This window comes from Tauraco erythrolophus, chromosome 1 (genome assembly GCF_009769465.1).
Source record: "Tauraco erythrolophus isolate bTauEry1 chromosome 1, bTauEry1.pri, whole genome shotgun sequence".
Classification (NCBI taxonomy): domain Eukaryota; kingdom Metazoa; phylum Chordata; class Aves; order Musophagiformes; family Musophagidae; genus Tauraco; species Tauraco erythrolophus.
The window spans coordinates 96,006,599-96,029,775 of NC_141465.1; positions in this window are offsets into that span (position 1 = coordinate 96,006,599).

Genomic DNA, 23,177 nt, shown 5'->3' on the forward strand with positions numbered 1-23,177 from the left:
TGCTTCAATGATCCTTCTAAGCATCTGAAAATCATTGAAGTGTGTAGTAAGAAACCACTTGTTTGTTGCTATTCTTGGTAACACATATCCATTTCACTTCATGTTGTTCATTTCACTGAAAGTAAATATAAACGTTTCATGGATAAAAACCACAATAATGTTTGTCAGTAACGCAATCTGTTAACGTAGCAGCAATTTTGCATTTTATGCAGTCTTAGTAAAGTACATTGACAGACAAGAAGATGTTAATCATTTCATAAATAAAGTGAATGCCATAGAGTGTTCCCAGGCTGTGGGACCGACTGTTTATCTAGCGAACTTGTAGAAACAATCCCAGGCACAGTCTGGCTTGGACGGTCTGGCATTCTGCTCCACCGCACAGGCGAGAGTCCAGTCCCCATTGGGTGGTTGTGGCTATGCTCATTTGGAGCACAGCAGAGTTCAACAGTATGGGCACAAACCTTTCTGTGGCAGCTGGCTTTGATGTCAGAAAATGGTTCTGGATATGTTTAATTTATTAGCCCTGACAAGGATGATTAAGTACCAGAGAGTAGATGCATTTTATTCCTTGAAATAGGCTTTACAGTTAGTTGAATTTCATGGAAAAAAAATCTTTTAAACTTACTGGCAGTAAGTAATTGGCAGACAGCAATTTCATCTGAATTTAGATCTCTACCAGCTGCCATGTAAGATAGCCTAAGCAATCATTATGGCCAAAGGAGAGGAATAAATATCTCCAGAAGACACACATCTAATTTACGGTAGAAGTCTGTCTTACAACAAACTGAATTTTCTTCTGGAGATGTTTATTTTCTTCTCATTGATTCCAAAGTGATCCTTGCTCATATTCTGAAGGCTAACCTAGGTGCAAAATTAATATCAATCTGAATCAGCTGCTAACATTTGAAGGTAAATTACTAGAAAGTGGTTTCTCAGATATGTCACAACGTTTAATTTCTGCTATGTTTCCTGTAGTAGAAAGTGAAAGTTTGAAACTAGGCTGACTAAGCAACAATTTTTAAAAAGTGCTCAACCCAGCAGCATACTTAAATCAAGGTTTGCGCTGTACTTTTTGCTCTGCTTTGGCTAGCGTAACTCCTTGAATCAGGGATTTTGAGTAAATTAATTGACATATTTATTAAATATTAATCATCATTGCGATCATAAGAAATAATATCCATTTATTTCTATAGTTTTTATATGTAAAAAATACTGATAGAATTATGAAAGCAGATATGTCTATAGTAAAACTGTATATGTTTTAATGTATCAAATTCTGCTCTTGTAATTTTGTGCTTTTATTTATCTGAAAAGCAGGACCAAAATACCACTATCATCATGATTTGTACTATTCTTCTGGAATTAGTAGGTTCCGATCTCTCTATTGTCAAAAAAACTCATCATTGTGAAAATCTCATAGCAGTATCATCGCCTTCTCATCTTTTGACTGTAAAAGCCATCTCCATACTAACCTAATGATCAAATAAGGCATACTGCTGGCACTTACTGTGATTTTTTTTAGGAAAAATAAACAGCAGTGGAAAAATAAAACAAGCTGGACAAGACAAACCACATATTTTGACTAAAATAGATATCCAGAGATAGTGACCAAACAGCCTACGCTATATTGACGTTTTCAGTATTTAATTAAAGAGATCGTTTTCTTGTCTTTGAGCTAAACCACCCTTATCAGATATTTAAACGATGAAGAGAAACATTTCTTACAATTTTTGTTGTAATCTCATGTTTTCATAGGGTCATATTTTTTTGTTTTCTTGCTATAACACTCATGGTCTCAATGAAATTCTTTTTTTTTTATAAATATATGTTAAATTTTGTTTTGCTTCTTACTTCTTTTGAGAATCATTACATTAGCCCACTTTTGAGTTACTGAATAGTGGAAGATAATACACTGTTCACCATTTTAGAAACTTTATAATTTGTAAACTTTTAAAGACTAAAAATCTAAAAGACTAAAAATGGTTTAAGAAAACTGAAACTGAAAAAGTTGTAAAAAAACATAAAAGTTTTAAATATAATGTCAGAATAATACAAAAAATGTCAATAAATTAATTTCATGAGTAGGTCTCTTGCTATATTGTAAGAAGAAAATATTTTTCAGTTTAAGCAATCCTCAAAATAGTCTGAAATAAACGTCATAAAGTCTTATTCGTGACATTTTTCATCGTAGAACAATAGATTAAGATCCCTTTCTCCTTTGTCGAAAGATATGTATCCCTGCTTCATTAATTTATGAGAGACAGATGCAAGAATTTAACTTGAAAAACTAAAATCAGAAAAGAATAATTGTCCAAATATCAAAATTCCATTTTTTTAGGATTCAGAATTTGACTTTTATTCATAGTCAAGATGAGTTCTTTTGATGATGTTCACCATGCTGAAAGAAATATTTCTGAGAGTGATCTGAGCTTCAGAGAAGTTGTTTAGCTTTTTATATAGAGAATTCAGGAAGGCCCAGAAAAAAAACCACTTTACACTTCACCCAGGGACTCTCTAGGTCCTGGGCCAATGTTCAAAGGTATAGCACTATTCTTTAGCTCTCTTAATTTTAAATTTCCTCTTTCCTTCACAGGATTGACTTTAGGATAGTCCCAATTATTGGACCTCTGTCTACTAGCTCTGCTTGTTTGCCTGCCTTGCCTGCCTTGACAATATGCAAAGCTTGGCAAAAGTAAATTAAACCCTAACAGAATTGATTCAGAAAGTTTAAGCCCTACATACATTTGATACACATGATAGAATCATTGTCTTTGTTAGCAGCTTGATGCTTACAGAACTGACTCACCTGGAAATCAGTAATACCACTAGAAATACTGTCCGTCCCTACCTCTACATTCTGCATTTTTAAAAAATACCATTTTACTGTCCCCCAGCTTTGTGAATAACAACAAAACCAATAAAACCAAAACCAACTATAACAACAATAAATAAAATAATAAAGCAAAATTGCTGAAACTTTTACAAAGGAGGATGCTCTGGAGGTGTTCTATTCATGCTCCTAACTCTCAATTATTTTTCATAATCAGGCAGACACACAGACACATGGACATAAGTCCACAGACAAATTCTGGGTCTTTGCATTGCATATAGAAATGCATATTAAAGTTTGCTAAGGATTTAAAAGAAATAGAAAACCTTAAAGTGCTTGCTAAACCACTTCTTTCTAATAGGATTAATGAGTGCTGGACTTCATTAATTTTATGTATTTGTTCTGAATTCAGTGCTCTGTTTATGGATTTGCAATGTAAAGCTTATATGGGGTAAGGCTCACAGCAATCTTTAAGCTGGAATATTTCTCTTTACTTTGTATTTCTTAAATTTCATATCCATGTGTATTTTATCCACCTTTTTTTTTTCAGACGGAGAAAGAATAATTTCATACTATCATCAAAATTCATAATTATAATTAAACATAGTGCTGTATGAGCTATTGGACAAAGACTGCCAAGTGTCAGCTAGACTAGCAAAGGTCAATAATATTTCAGAGGTACCAACAAAAACTCAAAGAATTGTACTTCAGGGTTCAAACTGACAAATTCTATTACCATCTGAGAATTCAATTCTGAGTCAGCTGATAACATTTTAACTAAGTTCAGCTGGCTTTGGATTTTCATTAGTACAAGTGAGAATGAATTTTGACCAGTGTCTTTGCTGATTTATTGTAAATTTATTTTGTCAGGAATATGATAGCACTCTCTAACAATCTGAAGGTTGTTATGCTCTTGCTGATGGTAGTGTGAACAGAATAATGTTGATTAAAGATGATGTGGAGTTAAAAAAGGCTGAAACTAGTCTCATCCCAAAAGAAGAGCTGCGGACAGAGCTCCCTCCTCACGTGTAGTGCAGAGGTCACGTGGCTATACAGACAGAGTATTCTGCTTGCTAATGATGAGAGAAAACTACAGAAGTGTGACAAATCTTTGAGGCTGTTACAGTTTTCATAAATAAAAGCAACATGGTGAAATACGTAATCTTAGACAAGTTGAATTATTTTTGTTCCTATAAATCACATATGCTATTGTGGGCAGGATATTGTATGGAAATTGTTGCGTAGTTGTTCACTGTAACTCCCATACTTTGCCTTTATATTATCGTAAGTATTAACAGACAGATATTAAAAAAGATAAATCTCTACTCTTTTCTTTAAGAAGAGTAAGAAAAAAATCTTAAGGAACTAGAAGCCCATCAGTCTGACAGATCCCTCTGTAAGCCACATCCAGTTACATGAATGACAAGAAAGTGATAAAGAAACATCAAGGCCAAGTCATGCCTGGCCATTTGATGATCTTCTAGGAAGAGAAGACAAACTCTGTTGACTATTTAGTATCATTAAAGACCTAAAAGATAGGACAGAAGGCCTCAACAAGTCCACAGACAACAGCCAGTTGAAGGGAGAAACTGATATGATGAAGAGAGTTGCTACCCAGAGCAACAGGTAGGAGGAATTTCATTAAATTCAACAGAGGCAAATAAAAAGTCTTGCACTCAGGCAGAATAACTCCAGTGCAATCGTGTAGAGTAGGCTTCTGCTGATTAGAAAGCAGGTTGCTTGAAAAGGCATAGGGATGTGCAGGACAAGAAGCTGAACATGAGTCATCAACAGGTCCTTACAGCAAAGGAATCTAATCACCTGCCAGACTGTATTAGCAAGACTGAAGCCAGCTGCCACCAGTTGGCACCTGGAGTACTGTCCCCTGCACTCTTGGGTCTGAAGCACAAGGAAGACTTTGACATGATGGTATTGAGTCAAGTGGAGGCCTGTCAAAGATTGTTGGGGGGCTGGAGCACAGGATGTGTCACTGAGGGAAAAAGTGACACTGCTGAGTTCAATTTATCAAGCAGAGAAAGGAAAGGTAGGCTATCAGGGAAAAGCTTCTCCCATAACTCTTGCACACGTGTCAATGGAGACTGTCCTGGGTTTGGCTGGTATAGAGTTAGCTTTTCACAGGAGGCTGGGAGGGGACAGAGCTAGGCAACTGACTCAAACTATCCAGGCAGCTATTTGATACCATAGGACATCATCCTCAGAATACATATTGCAGGAGCTAGCCGAGGGAGGAGCATTGCAGATCGGGAGCGGGCTGAGTTCCTGGTTCAGGGCTCCTCATGGTGAGCAATTGTACCACTCTTTTTGTTTGTTTTTTTATTAGTATCATTGTGGTTATTATCCCTTCTTGGATTTTCATGCTGTCCTATTACACTGTCCTTATCTCAAATCACGACTTGTACCCTTTTCTTCTGATTTTCTCCTACTCATCTCACTCGGGGGAAGGAGTGAGTGAGTGGAGGTATGGTAGCTTATCTGCCAGCTGGGCTAAACCGTGACAAGGACCAGTCATAGTTATCAACACTTTGACATGGCTCTATGCGGTTTGGACATTTGCTTAAGAGTGTTCCCCCAGATTCTACTGCTACAGGTCTTTACAGCTAGATACTCTAAGGGTATGCAAAAGCGGACTGCCTGCTCCTCCAAGGATACCTGGTCAAGGGCTTTTTCAATTTGAAAAAAAAAAAAAAAGAAAAAGAAGAGGAGTAGGCCATAAACAAGAACATACAGGGACACAAATCCAAGGGACAATTGAGAAAGGAGGCAGTGGAAGGGGGATCAGGGAGGAACAAAGCATGGAAATGGACAGAAAAGGTATAAAAGGCACCAGTCAAGTGTAAAACAGGGCCAGTCAGTACACGTCTGTCTGAGCCCTCTGCCTTGGATCTAGGCAGGGATATCAGGAGGGTGGAGGGTCCATGCTGGTATTGAGGAGACCTGTGACTGTGGAGTGGCTGTGGGAGGAGAGCACGAGTGCGGTGTGTTTGCAGTGAGCACCCAGCTGGACCAGATGGCACGTTGGGGACCCATGGGTGCATAAGGGGTTTCGCGAATCCAGGCAAGGGTGCCAGGTGGTCAGAGGGGCTGTGCTGGTTCTCGGGGGACCCATCAATGTGTGTGTGCTTGTGAGCCTGGAGAGTGTGGTGCATGTGCTGCACCAGTGATCTTCTGCCTCTGCCAGCCCAAGGGGAGGGGAGGGGACGTGGCTGTCTGTGCCTGTGTCTGCTGTGAGTGCTGAATGTGGGTGTTTCTGGAGGCAGCACCGTGTCTGTGGCCATCTGTGTGACCAGATGTGTCTGTGTCCTCTATGCGTGTGTGTGTCTGGGATACGTGCTCAGCTGTGCTGCTGACTGAACCTGCAAAGCGGAAAGCATCAGCTGCATTTCTCAGCCTGGCAGAGACCCTGGCTCCCCAGGCCACCGGGATGGGCTCCAGCAGCTGAGCAGGAGGGTCCTGGGCAGGGGCAGCTGTGAGAAGTGGCCACTCCTAACTTTCCTTAAGTGTTTCCTGCACTGACCACTAATCAGATCAGCCCACAGTGATATCACAATGCACCTTTCTCACTGTTCCAGGTATTGTTCTCATGTCACTTGTTGATCCCCGGGCTGTATCAATGTTCATCACATTCTGCTCTGGTTTCCATTGTCCTGTTTGCCACAGCTCACTACACCATGTGAGGAGAAGGTGAGAAAACTGTGTTTAGACTCAGTAAGAGCTATCTAAATGGAGGTCTTACTGCTCTCTTCAAGTACCTAACAGCACAGTATACAGAAGATGGAGCCAGACTCTTCTAAGACGTATACAAGGATAGAATGATAGGAAATGGACACAAGTTGCAACAAGAGAAAATCAGATTAACTACAGGGATTTTTTTTTTATTAGTTTCATCATTACAGCACTGGAATGGGTTGCCCAGAAACACTATGATTCTCTGTCATCGGAGACAGTAAAAATTCAAATAAAATATAAACTTCAAATACAGAAAATGGGGGAGAAATTGAATATTTTTCACAAAAATCATGAAGTATTGAACCAGAGGGAGAGATACTCCTGTCAGATAGATCCATGAAGAGCCTGCAATAGTAATTATATACCAACATCTATCCAAAACACAGTACCCAGATACATAAAAATACATTTTTTAGTCTACTTACAAATTTTAGAAAAGGAACTTAAATACTCTTCAGTTGCACAATCATAAGATACAGTTATTGAAATATTAGAAAAATATTCAGTGCTGGTTTTAAATGTTGCTGCTAAGCTTGACTTTGTTTCTGTTAGCACATAATTATAGTCAACAAAAATCCATTGTGCATTCATAAGAAATCAGATAAAGTGAAAGAGTATCTGGGTCACGGCGGAAAACAGGTGGAAAGACTGAAAATGTCTCCTCTGTCTGCTTATGCTCTTACTATTTTCTAATGACTAAGCAAATAAACTTATCGTGGTAGAGTCATTAGGGCAATCACATGACTCCTAATTTCTGGCTTATTTTTAACACTCTTTTAAATCTAAGCCTTCCCATTGCCTTTTACCTTGGCCATCTAAATTGGAATGCCTAAATTCACAATGTAAAGAAGATTCTTTTTTTCCCACATAGTATTATCAAGTCCTTGATTTATCTTATCTTAGATCAATTACTGTGCAGTGTAGCAATGGGATGCAATGACTTGTATTTTAAAAAGCTGCATGAAAAGAATGCATTCCTTTATCTCTCTAATACCTTCTTCTACAAAGCATGAACATAAAGCAGCTTGTTAGAATAAGAGTATCTTGTGTAATGTTAACTCCTCAGAGACTTTCACTGTTGGATGCCTGGCATATACAGTTCTTTAATCCTTTCCTTTTCCTCTCCCTGACAGTAAATTTTATAATTTTTTTTGAAAGTAGGGGAATCTGATTCTTTAGTTGACAATAGATAGCTGCATAAAACACAAAAGAGAAATCAAATAGAACTCTTTGAGATGTATAATAGACATAGTGTCAATAATAGCAATTGAAAGAGTAAATCATTTAATAATCTGAAATGTAATAACATGAAAAATCTGTAAATAATAAAATAATCAAATACATACAGAAATTATTCTAAGAATGACCTATACTATAATCACAAATGCAAATATTACCCCAAAACAAGCTCAACTACATCTGTGATGTTTTTGCAAAAGTTTTTTAGCTTGTTCTTAAGGATTTCATGCAATGGAGGTATCAGGGTTGAACTGCCCTGTAGGAAGTCAAGAAGGACAATGATCCCCTCCAGCAAAGTGCAGGCCCACAGCAGCCAAACAAGAAGAGCCGTGTAGGTCCAGTGACAGTAAACAGGTTTAGCCAATAGACTGCCATTCCAGTCTGTAATGAAAATGCAGACTGGAGCTCAAACCAGGAAAGGAAGGCAAGGTCAATCTCAGTAAGGTTCAAGAGCAGGCGCAGCATACCTACTGCGCAACTTAGGCAAGGAGCAGACCAGGCAAGTTATGCTAATGTTCATATCATAGTGAAGACTTTCCTAATATCTGTCCTGAGTTTTCCTTACTGCAATTTAGATCCATTTATTTCTCCTTTTATTGTAGAGATAGGAAGTCAATTATTGCCTTCTTTTTTAAAAATAGTTTTGTACATAGAATCATAGAATCATAGAATGGTTAGGGTTGGAAGGGACCTCAAAGATCATCTAGTTCCAACCCCCCTGCCATGGGCAGGGAAATCCTCCACTACACCAGGTTGCCCAAAGCCTCATCCAACCTGGCCTTGAACACCTCCAGGGATGGGGCATCCACAACTTCTCTGGGCAAAATATTTGAATATTAGCATATCCTCTTAGTATAAACTGTCCTAAATCTGAGGTCATATTGACCCGATCTCTAACCATTCCTGTTTTTTCAACACGGATTTTCTTGAATTAGCCCATATCTTTCCAGATGTACCATGGCCAAATCTAGTTCCTCTGATGTTTAAGAATGCAGAGAAGAGCAGGAAATCTCTTTTACCCATCTTACAGGCTACATTTTTTTAAGACAGACAAAAGATCTTTCAATTTTTCACAACAGTATGATATTGACTTTTGCTCAGCTTTGTAATAGCTTTCAGGTCCACTTCAGCCGAAGCAGTGCCTAGACATATGAAACTACTACTTAACAAGAAATAGGAAACAAAACAGAACAGAAAAATAACAAGGGGGAAAAAATACCAACAAACCAACAAACCCACAAGCATCAAAAAATAAACCAAATAAAATTCTTTTGTATCTAAAAGACACTTTTGTATTACTTAAATATCTTCAAGACTACCATTTTAAAGTGTTTCATTGTAGAGAAACAAAGTTTTGCTTCCTTGAGGCTGCCTATACTCCCATACCCTGATGTCTGCCAAAGAACACACTCTTTATGGCTGATTTTGGCTCTATAATAGTTTAAATAGAACTCAAGACAGTTAAGCTTCTGAAAAATAACCCAAAAGTCTCCTCTTTGTTTTTAAACCCTTAATGATAAACACTAAGAACAAACTCCCCTAAACCAACCCATAATGCCAAGTACAGTAGCAGTAACTAACCTTTCTGCTCAACTTTCCTATGTTAAGATGTATAGAAATACCATCTCCCTGCTTCAGATCACAAGCCTTGTTGCTTTAACTGTATCAGTGTGTAGTTTGTAAATTAGGTATCAAGATGCAGCATGCACTGGACTCCGGACTTTAAAGACAGTGAGAATAGCAGGAATAATCAGAGCAAGAAGAAGGACAGACTCAGGAACACATAGTTGGTAAAAAAGATCAGTCTGTTATTCAGACTGCGTCTGTTGATATGCTTCAAGCCTCGGTTTGACCTTTGTGTCTCTTAAGTAAGTAGGTTTTGAGATCTTTCTGCTTAGAAAACTCTCTCTTCTGAAGGGCAATCCTGAGGGATAAGTTGCACAAATCCTGAGCAGACCAACACCTTATACAAGACCTTCCTCACCTCAACATAAGATCTACGTTTCAGAGCATAAGATCTACGTTTCATCTATGGCAGTACTGAATGTTTAGGGAAAGAAAATAAGAAACAGGGTGAAGTAAGTAGCCAGTAAATATTATTTTTGCCATTAATAATAAAGGACCACAGACTCTGTACTTACAAGAGAGTGCTGAGTCTAAAGACTTGTCAGGGATTGCTTTGGCCTGACCTGGTTTTAGCTGTTCCCTAGTGGTCAAGTGATTATTGCCCCTACTGTGCTATAGCTGTAGCTCTGTGAATGCCACATATAGCAAAGGTGTGAGATACTCAATGAGACAGTCACTGCATAATTATGGCTGGTGGAGGCTACAGTGCAGCTTTCAGACTTCAAGGGAACACCAAAGTCCTCTCATACAGAGAACCTGAGATGTTATCAACTCACTGTAACACTTCACCCTGCCAATGCTTCAGAGAGACGTGATCAGCCCTAGGGCCTAGAGGAGCACAGACAAGAGAGAAAAACGGCAAAAAGAGGGCATAGACATGAGTAACTTTTCAAGCACAATAATTTTATGGAATATTAATGAGCTTTTCCTGTATGAATGTTGACTAAAAAAGCTAGTATTACCACAATGAGACTAGAAAATAAATGTGACATTTTACTTAGATTAAGATTTAAAGACTAGCAACAAATTTCTATCTACATTCCAGGGTTTGACCACCCTGGGAGAAAGAATTTTCTCATATTCTTGTGGTGGTGAGACACTGGAACAGGTTGCCCAGAGAAGTTGTGGATGCCCCATTCCTGGAAGTCAGAGTTACAATCTGTATCTTTTCTCACGTTTGGAATCCTTTAAAAGTACAAATACTTCTGCTGCTTTAGTCAATTGAATAGATAATTTTCTTATTAATTAGTATATTCACAATTTCTTATGTGAATTCTTTTAATAGTTTCTTACAATAGGGTCCCTCTTTTTTAATACCTTTTACACTCTGGTCATTTTTAAGCAGTACAGAATCCTTGAGGGTTTTCTTCCTTCTCATACAGATTATCAGTAGTTTTGACATGGTAGTTCTCAAAATATTTTAACATCTTTACTGAGGTATATGTATGAAGTGTAAATGAGGTACATGTTTACAGTGCTACAGTTCATGCTCTCTTCATTTGACTACATCTTTTTATTTTTGAAACATATATATTTTTTTAGATAGCAACTGTCTCTGTTAATAACCTTTGATTTTTTTTTTTCCTGATCTACTCTATTGCTTTTAATCTACTTCAAGTACATTCTTGGGTAAAGCCCGATATTATTCTGAATATTTTTTTTTCTGAAAAAAATCTCAAAAAATATTCTTGAAAAGTCCTCAGGCTACATGCAAATATTTTACTTTTAGCTACTTTTTTTTTTCCATTTTCCATTAAAATAACCACATCACTTTTCTCTAGCTTTCTTTGTTGACCTTATGCTTCACTGTTGAGGTTCTCACCCTTCTGCTTTGAGAATTTTACTTCTGAGTAAATCAGACTATTTCTGTGGTTCTTATTGCACATTATTTTTTTATGGCACTGTATCTCAGTCCTGCCTAGGAAGAAAAAAATTCTCTTCTTGTAGTTCTCTGATTAATTTTCACAAGAAGTAGTTAGTGATGACATCTAATTTATTGTTTATATCTTGCATGAACATTTACCCACATTACATGTAGTAATTGAAATCTCCTTTACAACTTCTCATCTCCATTAGACACAGATGGATAATGCCATTTCAGATGCCCTAAGGCAATGGAAGCTTCCACACAGAGCTGAGAGGTGTGACACAGGACTTAAGGGCAATCTCTGAGCTTCCACACCAGAAACTAGATATCACACAGAGCACCCTAAGGAAATGACACTAGACAGCTTTATGCTAACAACTGAACCATGCCCTCTGTTTCTTTATGTATAACACTATTCTCCTGAAGCTAGGTAAGTCTGTTAGAAAACATACTTTGAGTTCCTGCATTAGAACAGCAAGCCATACATGTCTTGTACACTCCCAAAGTGAATATCCACTCATAAAAGGCCATTTAGAATCTGCTCTCACTGGGAAGGAATCAGATATGAGATCAAAACATTTAATTTTTTAAAGAACTTAGTGCTTGAAGCAAATCCAAAAATATCTTAGAAATCACAGTTCTATTAAAATATATATGAAGTCCATGACAGTGTTGACCCACATTTGCAGCAATTAAGAAAATAATACAATTAACATAAATTTCAATTAATTTTACCCTGGTTTCCTAATATAACACAAATCCAATTATTTTAGAATTCTTTGAAGTAGGAGAAGCATATTATCCAAGAGGGAAAAATACACAATACAGTTGCCACATGCAGAAACAGTCAATTTGCATGGTTATATAGGAAAGATTATAGCAAAAGCTAAGATATTAAAACAATTTTCATTAGATTTCTAAATTCATTTTTGTCTTTAAAGATCTGCTTTCATCTCTTGGGATACTTGAGGGAAAATAAAAGGCAACTACTGTACATCAAAATTATGCTTACTTGTAAACTATCTTGTAATTACATCTGTGAAAAATAAACCAACCAAATATTCTTCAGATCTTTAAAAAAATCTTGAAATTGTATTCTGTAAGGTAATTTCAAGTCAGGGAAGAAACTAATACAAAGAGGCAGCAACACAAATGGAAAACACACTCTGGATATGATATAACTGTAACATAACTATAGAATCATAGAATTATAGAATCATAGAATGGTTTGGGTCAGAAAGGACCTTAAAGACCATCAAGTTCTAACTCCCCTGCCATGGGTAGGGACACCTTCCACTACACCAGGTTGCTCAAAATCTTATCCAACCTGGCCTTGAAGACTTCCAGTGATGGAACATCCGTAACTCCTCTGGGCAATCTGTTCCAGTGCTTCACCACCCTCACAGTCAAGAATTTTTTCCTTACATCTAATGGAAATCTACCTTTGTTTGGTTTAAAACAATTACCCCTGTCCTATCACTACATGCCCTTGTAAGAAGTCACTCTCCAGCTTTCTTGTAGATCCTCTTTAAGGACTGGAAGGCTGCTCTGCCTGGAGCCTTCTCTTCTCCAGACTGAACAGCCCCAACTCTCAAAGCCTGTCTTTGTAAGAGACGTGCTCCAGCCCTCGGATCATCTTCATGGCCCTCCTCTGGACTCACTCCAACAGCTCGACATCCTTGTTATGTTGAGGACTCCAGAGCTGAAAGCAGTACTCCAGGTGGGGTCTCACGAGAGCAGAGTAGAGAGGCAGAATCACCTCCCTCGACCTGCTGGCCACACTTCTTTGGATGCAGCCCAGGATACAGTTGGTTTTCTGGGCTGCAAGCACACACTGATGGCTCATGTTGAGCTTCTCATCAACCACCATCCCCAAGTCCTTTTCCTCAGGGCTGCTCTCAATCCATTCTCTGCTCAGTCTACACTTACGCTTAGGATTGCCTCAACCTATGTGCAGGACCTTGCACTTGGCCTTGTTGAACTTCATGAAGTTTGCACCAGTCCACCTCTCAAGCTTGTCAAAGTCCTTCAGGATGGCATCTCTTCCCTCCAATGTGTCCACCACATGACACAGCTTACTGTCATCAGCAAACTTGCTGAGGGTGTACTCAATCCCGCTGTCCATGTCACTGACAAAAATGTTAAAGAGCACCGGTCCCAATATCAACCCCTGAGAAACACCACTCATCACTGGTCTCAGCTTGGACATTGAACCATTGACCACAACTCTTTGAGTGCGATTATCCAGCCAATTCCTTATCCACTGAGTGGTCCATCCATCAAATCTGTGTCTCTACAATTTAATGAAAACGTCTCTGCTCCGGCGAATGTCTTTGCTGTTTAGCTGTTTACACTTGCTTTTAACTTTTCCTTAGGCTTTCCTAACATACGGTATGTACCAGCACATCACTTGCACTATGGGATCTTTCAGTAGTGTCCATGACATCTGTAAGGACTTGATTCAGCTAATTGCTCCTTTGTAGTTTTGAGTACTTTTAAAAGTTCCTTCATTTTTTGGTAAAGTAGCTTTGGAAGGTTAGCACAAATGAAGTAGATATGTTAGCTTTTTTTACTGCTGTGAGAATGTTAAATGATTTCGTATATTTTGATCAGTGTTACGAAGTGGTAGTTCCATTTAATGACTTTAAACTAGGTCTCCTGACTATTACAGAATATCAAATCAGACATTACATTTCCTTTGAAAGGCTTATTCACTGGCTGCTTCATAAAAGAATCACGGACACTATGTAAGATTTTGCCTTTGGGTCACATCCTGATGTGACATTTGCACCACCTACATGGGAGTAATAGATGTGGATTTTATGCACTTATCTCCTTTTTGCTTTTGCTCAAAATATGACATTAATTGTTGTTATATTGGTAGGTAGTTTGGGATATAGATCAAATGCTGTGTTCTTCTTGTCCATTCCTGGGCTCTCAATCCTGAAGCTTTTTTTCTACTCACTGAAGTACTTAAAGTAGAAAAAGGTGAGACAGTTTCATGATTTAGAATATATAATGTGCATATATGTGTACAGAACAAACAAACGGAAAGAAAGAAAGAAAATAGTAAACATACTTTAATATACTGTTATCTTTCATCTAACCATTGGACTTTCAATGTTTTTCTGGATTCTCTGAAAATAAAAACCTGTTTTTTTCTGCCTTATCTAAACTTTAAACATAGTAAAGATATGAAAAATCCTTGTACATCATCTCCAATAAGATAATGTCATAACTGCTTGAATAAATAAAAAATAAGCTAATTTATATAAAAAAATGAAAACAATGAAAACATTAATTATGACACTATTTTAAAATAATACTTTTATTTCAAAATAGATTTTTCCTAAAGTTAATGTGTTATTTCTTTTTGATGGGGTAGCAAAAGGGAGATGAAAGCAAAATGGAGAGGAGATGTCTTAAGACTTTGCTATTATAAGCCAAAAAACCTTCACATGCCATTTAAAAGGGAGAAACCCACGTAGCAAATGTTTCATATGCAAAACCATTTTCTTAAGTAGTTACATTTTTAATTTCAAACTATTCTGAAGTAATTTAAAACTTCTTGGCTTTCTCTTTGAAACTTGAACTGAATGAAACTTGTGATCTTGAAATACAAATCTTCTCTCCTGTCCAGTAGTTATGAAATTATTAGTCAAAAAAATACATTTTTGTACTTTGTTTTATTATTTACTTTACATTTATTAAAAAAAAAAAAAAAAAAAGAGGCAGAGAGAAAGCATCTCCATTCTTCGGAAAGCTACAGGAAAAAGATATCTGAAGGTTCCTAGTCCTTTCTTCCATTACTTTCCATTACTGAGGTTTTTTCTTTTTTTTTTTTTTTTTTAGTTCTGTTCCTGAATATCTCGTCCTCAAAGCGAAGAGAATTATCAGGTGTTTCAAATAACATCTTTTCTTTCAGAAAGTTTGATTTGTGCAGTGTTTTACACACTATCCTACTTATGTAAAAATTGATCAGTTTGCCATCTTCTGTTGCCTATTTTTTCTGCTGGAGAAACACAAAGATCCTCAATCATTCAACACAAAATTGGTAGCTGTGGCCCTACAGTCTTATAAACTGCATGCCAGTCAGGATATCATAGGAAGATGAAACACGTAGGAGAGAAGGATAAAAGAGAATGAAATTACCATGGTGCTATCAGTCACTTCTAGCTTGCACAGGCAGGACCATATGGGAGCTGAATTTTCAGCATGCATTCATCACCGGCCTCTGGGTTCCTGGGAATCCTTCAGATTCAGGTATTAGTGGAAGCTTCCTGCTTCCATGAGTTTGGAGGCAAAAGAAACTGAAAAAAAAAATATTTGAAACCTTTGAGTATAGATAGAGTATATATACATATTTAAAAGTCTTTAGAATAAAATAAGAGAAGGTACTATGAAAAATCTTGCCACAGGCAGTTAAGAGTGGGGTGGCTACAAGAAGAAAACCATGTAATTCAATGACATATTCTGTAAAATCCATTTACTAAACAGCATGGGTCTAGAAGGTGGGTATCAATTTCTAGTCTAAGGTTTATTCTACAGCAGAGACACATTTCAGACTGACACCCGTCTGGCCCCTCTGATCCACTTAGATCATGAAGCCAGAGGAGTGGGATATGTGCTCTGATTGCATCCTGTCTGGGCTTCCAGCTCCCATGTGTAACAGTTCCAACCCAGGCTCGGTCCTCTACAGTATCAGATGTTCAGGAGTACGGGTGCCTGTCTTACACATAAAAGGCTATTGCTTTCACTACTACTTTCTAGATTTTTAATATAAACTGTCAGTGGCCTCATTAGAAATGTAGTCCAAGACCTGGTTTATTTGACTTTCTCTGTATCTAAGACAAATTAGTATTTGGCACCAGCGTTTCTAGAACTTTTGGTCTCCAACTTCAAATCTGTTACGAAATTGTGCAGCTAGCAGTAATTATGCAACAAGGTTCATGTTTGTTTCCTTGTTTTTCTAGCTCATTGGATTAACAGTAGTCCAGTTTGCTAGAGCTGGACAGATATGATCAAGATCTCACTTGTCTTAGCTTTCAGGTTGGCTTTAGCCTGTGACACTACTGAATAAATTATTGAAATGGAAAAGGAAAGTTACCAATTTCTATTGTCCATTTCTGGCATCTGAGTACTCCTTTGTAGTCCATCTTGTATAGCTGATTTATTGATGATGACCAGAAGCAATGTCTGTGTAAGAAGTTAAACTTAGGCTTCTGACTTAATATAGAGCAAATAAGCATCATAGAAAAGTACGTTTCTGTTTTAAGATTTTATCCACATATCATCAGCTTGTAAAATGCAGAATAATTAGAACTATGCAGTCATCCTTACAGAGCAAATAGTAGTCACAGAAAAAAGCAATCAAAAACTCAAATGTACAATAACTAGTTTATGAGGCCAAACCAGTCCTTTTTAACTAGATTGCATTTCTGAACTGGTAGAATTTCTTACACTATGATATATTAGATACGCAGTAAAATTTAGCAATACTAGAAAACCAGTACTCAAAACCATCAGACTTTTACAGTACTCTCCTACAGTGCATTGAAGTATGTCTCTGGCATTTGGCAAAAGTTTAAATGCATGTTACTGCTATCTGTAATGTTCCAGGAACTGCTTGGAAATGAGAGACGACATCTTGAGGACAGCAATAATAAATAAACTCACATAAACTCATTATGCTGGTTCCAGTGTGATGACATTTTCAACAAAAAACAGGGTTTTATTTTCTTGTTTGTTTGTTTTACTGAGATAAACTTGTTTACATGTAGCCTTTCCAAATACCAAACAATCACTAAATAACTAAAATTAAAATGATTTAGATTATTTATAAAGCATTATTGTTAGTTTGCTGTAGATAGTATTTTCATTTGAGTTGCAGCATGCCTTTAGTACAAAGTATTTAACATATTGTTCCACTTAACAATTAAGAAAAAAAAAACAAACATGAGAAAGTATATGTTGCTTTAATCTATATGAAACTTATTTTCTGATTTTTACATATTTTTATAGTCAGTTCACACCCAAGTTGAAACCTTCAAATAAACCTAAGAAAAATGCAAAGTTTGGTAAACATTTTTGACCGTTTCTTCTTACTTAGCTGCTGCTTTGTTAACAACTATTTAAATAATAATGAAACATTGGTGAATTAAAATATATTTCTGATATAGTTCTTGAATTTTCTTTTCTGTTTCTCATCTGTTCTTTTTCATCCTGTCATTCTCAGTCTTTTTTTACACTACAAGTATATCACTGAAAGCATAATCCTCTGTATAAAATTACCCCTCTTAACAATTCATTTTTGTACTGAAAATTTCTTTCATCAGCAAGGTATACATTCAGATATATTTTTTACATAATTGTTCCAAAAAGAGGTAGTTTACCTGAAGGTATAAATCACTCAAGGTTATAACAACTACAGGTGGGAAAACTCAAGAGAACAATTGTGCAAACAGGTAGAATGACTTTTCTTCAATTCATTGGTAAATGGGAGATAGCATTAAGTTTATGAACTTATGAACAAATGAAAACCTTTCTCTTGCTGAATTTGTTAAGGTCTGAATTCCAACATCAGAACGATAATCCAGGAACTGATCTTCACAATAATCTGCCTGTATTATTGCACACACTTCTGTATAGGACTGTCTAATATATCTTGTTGAACAAAACCTCTTTGTATAATCATTTAGGCAAATAACTGTACTTATATTTTTGAAGAATACTTTCTAATGCAAAACTATTACCAGAACTGTATTCACTTCTGAATGCTTAAAAAGTGAAAGGCAAACTACACTTGCCTATTTCCAAATAATGCAGAATGAGAATTCCTTTGACCACATGTCTACATTTGAGCTAGTCACCATTTTTATATTGCTATTTTTATAAGCAATGGAGACAAACATGATCTACTACATCAAGGTTAGTCTGATCACACAGAGGCATCTACTTCGGACGAGATGAGTCATGGTATACACCTGCCAGTTTATGAATGTTACATAAAAAGATAAATAGGGTGCCTAGCTCAGATACAAGTGTTGAGGTTAAAGGATTTTCGTAGAGTATGTCTTTACCTTGAAGGAAATAAAGGAAATGTTAGGGATAGTTTTATCTAACTAAAAATAAAAACTATTTATAGCAATCAGAAACAAAATAAGAAACTATTACTCAAACTTTATAGTCAAAATCACTCATTAAGGAAAAACTAAGGACAGATTCAGACAAGATGCATGTCCGTTTCTTAAAAATTTCAAAACTGACAGTAGTAGAGGCCAATAACTCTGACTTCTCCCTACCCTCCTTTTCTGCAGCTTCTATGAGAGAGCTTCTCTGAGAGCCAGGAAGGAAACAGAAAGACGATTTATTTTTTTTTCCCATTATAACAAGCCTGCAACTCTAATCAATACCATGTTAACAGTGGTGGATAAATAGACAACAGATAATCTCACACATTCCTTCTACAGTCTCATTTTACAGTAGTTTATGGTTTGCGTTAGCCACTTCAGGTGTTATGACAATATCTTCATGAATACCTTGGGCGGAAAGCCATGTTTCAGGCTGACTGGTTTTGAAGCTTGGTTGCAAGAATAAAAATAGCATATAAAAATAGACTCCCATCAATGTCTACCTGAACAGAGGAACTCCAAAGCTTTTAAGTTTGTCTCATCATTCACTACCTACCTACTCAAAATGCTCTTTGAACCATTAACAATATAAATGAACCTAGTGAAAAATAGATTGACTACAATTCTAGGGGGAAAGGGAAGAGTTGTCTGTAAGGAAGCCCCTGAACATCTCACAGATTAAGGTAAAACAAAATCATTCACTTAGGGACGTACTTTCATATCATACCCTGTGGTGCTATGAAAGCTAGGGAAAAAAAATCTTCTGCCTCAAAAATCTATTCTTTAGATATGATTTCATTGGTAAATACTATTTTTAGAATGCTTTAAGTGCTCTAAGTACTGTTGAAATACTTTTTTTTGGCTATCTGCATGAAAGAAAATGTTTCAGCAACATGTGGGAACTAACAGGAAAATGTTAGTTTGGGTCAATTTTCAGTTCTATATCTTTTCTGCACCTCCAAACTTCATAAAAATATGAAAACTAGTTTTATAATTCTCAAAAAAGAAATTAATTCTTTTTCTTAAACTAAAAGTAAAGTGATTCTGTTCAGAAATAGTTTTAAAATTGATTTTCCTAGAAGGTAAAAAGATTAAAATGCATCTTCATCAAAATAAAATAATAAAAATAAACAAATGAAAAAATTCATTTTATTCAGTCCAATTTTTATCTCAGCTATATCATCATATTTTGAACACTTTTGTGATTCCCTTTTTCACCCTAATTCACAATCACTAATGAAAATGTTTAGAATCCTCAGAAACTGTGCGAGAAAAAAACGTTTTTCGTTCACCACTGAAAATTACTTTTTTTTTCTCACTAAGTGGAAATATATATTGAAAGAGGGACATATTCAAAGCAGTTAATAAATAAAAAAAAGTGGTTTTTTAAGCTTTTAAAATTTGTGAAAGTTATCCGAATAATAGTTTATTCTTACATTAAAATAATTTTTAAATGATAACATTTTAAATGGTAACAAAACATGTTTAAAATTTGCTTTTCAATGAGTGAAAAATAATCCATTTTATCCATTTTTATCGATTTATCCATTCCTTTCTGTAATTCTTATTTACTTCTTTCTCTTCCCAGAAGGAAAAAAAATTGGAACGCTTGCAAAAAAAAAAAAAAAAAAGAGGAAAAATTACTCTACCAAACAGGTTTCTGAATTGTTTTACTTTCTAAACTGAAATCGTAACATTAAACCCAAGAAATTTAATTCTTTTGAAAAAAATCCATGTGAAGATATCACAGGATACATCTAGATAACTTCAATTCAATTCAAGCTTACTTTAGATATGTATGTTGTCAAAAGCAAACCAAGATGCACATTTGCATGCCATCTAATCATCCCAGCACATCCAATATAAACCTGCAAACATCTGTAGTGAATATCTCAACTAAATATTCTGCATAATTCTAATAATCCAGCAGTTAGAGTTCATACCTAGTAGATTATATGCCTGAGTCCTAGCCTGACAAAATGTGGACTTTGGAAGCTAGGATAATTCTGTCAGCACAGGTTGTGATAATAGGTTAAGAACCAGCTGTGAGTCAATGGGATGGAAGGATATTCATCTCTTTTTTGAAAGAAGGTCACTGTTCAAGCACAAATGTGAGGCCCCAGGTGTGAAAAGGAGTGGGACAACAGCAAAAAGGTTAATAGTCTTTTGAGACAACAGTAAAAAGGTTAATAGTCTTTTGAAAGCATTTATTTCTCACAGCCGATTGTGAAAGCCTAGACTGCTACCTTAGGTTAGACAATTAATTACATTTGGAGAACTTCATGTGATGTTATGTTGCATTTGCATTCTTCATAAGAAGAATTCTGCTTATAACTACTGCAACAAAAGCCCGTGTTACAAAACCGTTTGTTTTGGGTTTGTTTGTTTTTTTTTTTTTTACCCCGACTGCTTTCTGTCTCATTTACTTTCTTCAATAAGCTGGTTTTTGTGGTATACAGGTTTTGGGTGGAAGTTAATTTTCTTCGCAGCAGAGCGTATGGTGACCATATGGTTTTGGATTTGTGACCGTAACAGTCTTGATAACACACGGATGTTTTACTTATTGCTGAGCAGTGCTTACACAGCATCAAGGCATTTTCTACTTCTCTCACTGCCCCACCAGCAAGTAGGCTGGGGGTATACAAGAGGTTAAGAGGGGACAAAGCTGGGACAGCTAACCCCAACTGACCAAAGGGATATTTCATGCCATATAATGTCACACTAAGCAATAAAGCCTCAGGGGAATGAGTAGAAAGGGAGGACATTCAGAGTTATGGCATTTGTCTTCCCAAGTAACCATTACACCTGATGAAGCCCTGCTTTCCCAAAAAGGGCTAAGCATCTGCCTGCTGATGGGAAGTAATGAATGAATTCATTATTTTGCTTTGCTTGCATGCACAGCTTTGCTTTACCTATTAAATGGTCTTTATTTCATCCCATGAGTTTTCTCACTTTACCCTTCTGATTCTCTCCTCTCTTCTGCTGGGAGGGAAGTGAGCTAGCAGTTCTGTGGGGCTGAGCTTCCTACTGAGATTAACTCATAACAGCTCTGCTCTATGTGATGCCACTCAAATTTCTAATAAAGCAATTCTTCACTGTTCTAAACACTTGCATAAAAATAAAAGATTACGAGAGTATCCAGTTGTATTATCCTAAATTACAAGATTCTTATTTAATAAATAACTTCAGTGAATTTAGTGAGCTAGATCTCTCTGGTCTTAAATGGAATTCAGAGGGCTTTTTATGTAAGCGAGATGCCTAATAGGGTTTAACAGTCTGATATATCATTTATCTTTTTAAAGAATAGCATCAACATGTCTGTGTGATATAAAAGTACAAACTTCCATTATTCAGATACATTTTCTAACTTAAATATCCTCCTTTCTGTCTTGAGTTTGGCCTGTAAGACTTTGTTCTCTCCTTACTACATGCCCTGGTTTTGACTGGTTGATGTCATTTAACATACTATCAATAAACAAGTTTACCACCATGGATGCAGTTGCAAATTTAGCATACACTAAAGAAATGTCTTTACAGTGTATTTCACTACTTCCGTGCAAATAATGCATATTTAACTTAACACAAAGTCTTCCTTTGAAATGTATTCTTTTCTAAGAAAAAAAAAACCTAGATATCTTATGAAGAAATGTATCTTTAAATTACTTCTATTCTTTCTCTTGAACTATAATTACCAAAGGATTGCCATGAAAAGAGCTAAAGGCTATAATTAATATTGTTCTCTTTTTCTTGGATGAAACATTTAAATACAGTGCATTATTTCATTGATCGCCCTACAGACAAAGTCATGCCAATTCTTTTTTTAGAAACAAGTTTCCTACCCAAATTCCCCTACTTATAACTTTGAACAGCATGTCCTTTTACAGTTCCCAAACGTTCATAAATACTTTCAGAATCACAATTAAATGGAATGATTACAATTATGTTAACATTTTTCTCTGCATTTATTTTTCACAGTTAATTATTAATAATTATTTTCTGATTCTTCTTGCACTGATTTAATGCATCAAAATTGGACCACAGAAGGTTCCAGAGATTTTCTTTACATCAGCTTCAGTCCTCTAAGGATATGGAGGCAAACAAAGTAATCAACCTGCCACTCAAAGTATCTTATTTTTTTTCCCCTTTTGCACAGTTAAAATGAAGAATGACGAAAAAAAAAAATCTTAAAGAATAACAAGGAGTTAGAATCTTTTCAGATCAGTTTTGCTTAATCATATGTCCTTCCTCTTTGTTGTAGGCTCATGATTAAGGACTCTTCGGTATGGTGGGAGGATTGTTTGTTTGTTTTTTAAATTTGAAAGATTTATATGGGTCAATTTTCTGAATGTATTTTCAATGTAAGACTTTTTTTTTTCCTGAACAGAAAGATAAAACTTAGGAAATTTAAGTAACATCTAAGAGTCGTCACTTAAGACTGAACTGGTTTCTACAGCAGCAATCTTTTCTTTTCCTTGTGATATCCCTCCAAAATAGTAGTTGTACTTGAGAATACCTGCCTACTTAATTAGAAATATTTTCTCTTATCTATTTCAAATTTCACCTTTCTTTTGCTATAGTTTATTCAGTGAGCTCCAATAGCTCCAACAACTTGCTATATTGTTTAGAGGGGTTTTTTTTTGTGTATGTATATAAATGTATCATAGATATACCTGGCTCATCCAAAACTCTGAAAAATGAGAACAAATCTATTGATGAGTATAAAGGAGTAGGAATCACA